This window comes from Pundamilia nyererei, unplaced genomic scaffold (genome assembly GCF_000239375.1).
Source record: "Pundamilia nyererei isolate P.nyererei 1_Seehausen unplaced genomic scaffold, PunNye1.0 scaffold00013, whole genome shotgun sequence".
Taxonomy (NCBI): domain Eukaryota; kingdom Metazoa; phylum Chordata; class Actinopteri; order Cichliformes; family Cichlidae; genus Pundamilia; species Pundamilia nyererei.
In genome coordinates, this window is record NW_005187414.1 from 201,066 (window position 1) to 201,589 (window position 524).

The window sequence follows — 524 nt, forward strand, 5'->3', positions numbered from 1 at the left end:
TGTCAGCAGAAGGTCATCCAGAAAATCATCAAGACGATTCTACAAGTGAACTTGTTTGGGGTTTTTTTGTATATTAAATGTTAAAGCTGCATTCAGGGGCAAATATTAATTTGTTTCTGTGTTTTCTAACATTTAAATTCATACAATTAAGACTAATTAAATCTTTGTCCACTTTTCTAGTTTTGCTCTTAGAATATAATATCAAGTCAAACAAACCATTATCTGTTTTTGTTTGTATGTTCATCCTGAACTAATAATCCTATAGAGTTTTTTCTTCTTGTGAAAAGAAAAATTGATCTACTCTTTGATAACTTTCAACAATAGATCGACGACTCATAAGCAGTGGCGGAAATCCCCCCTAATATTGGTATGATCCGAGCTCAGGCACTAAGCGACTGAGCGAGGGGGCGGGGCAGCTGCTGCCTGTTGGAGAAACGGAGCCAGGCAGACAGAGGAGAGCGGAAGTTCGACCAGGTACCAAAGCAAATCATTCGTACTGTACAAATAATGTAAATATGACGGTG

The 524-nt window shown here is 37.8% G+C and overlaps 1 long non-coding RNA gene across 1 annotated transcript in view; it reads left to right on the top strand.

Annotated features, from left to right (window-relative positions):
* Nucleotides 1-443: 443 nt before the first annotated feature.
* Nucleotides 444-524, top strand: part of LOC102206906 (uncharacterized) — an 8,854-nt gene continuing 8,773 nt past the window's right edge. Inside the window, exon 1 of the long non-coding RNA XR_311488.1 lies at nucleotides 444-474. This is a non-coding gene — a long non-coding RNA (uncharacterized LOC102206906). The remainder of the gene's footprint in view (nucleotides 475-524) is intronic.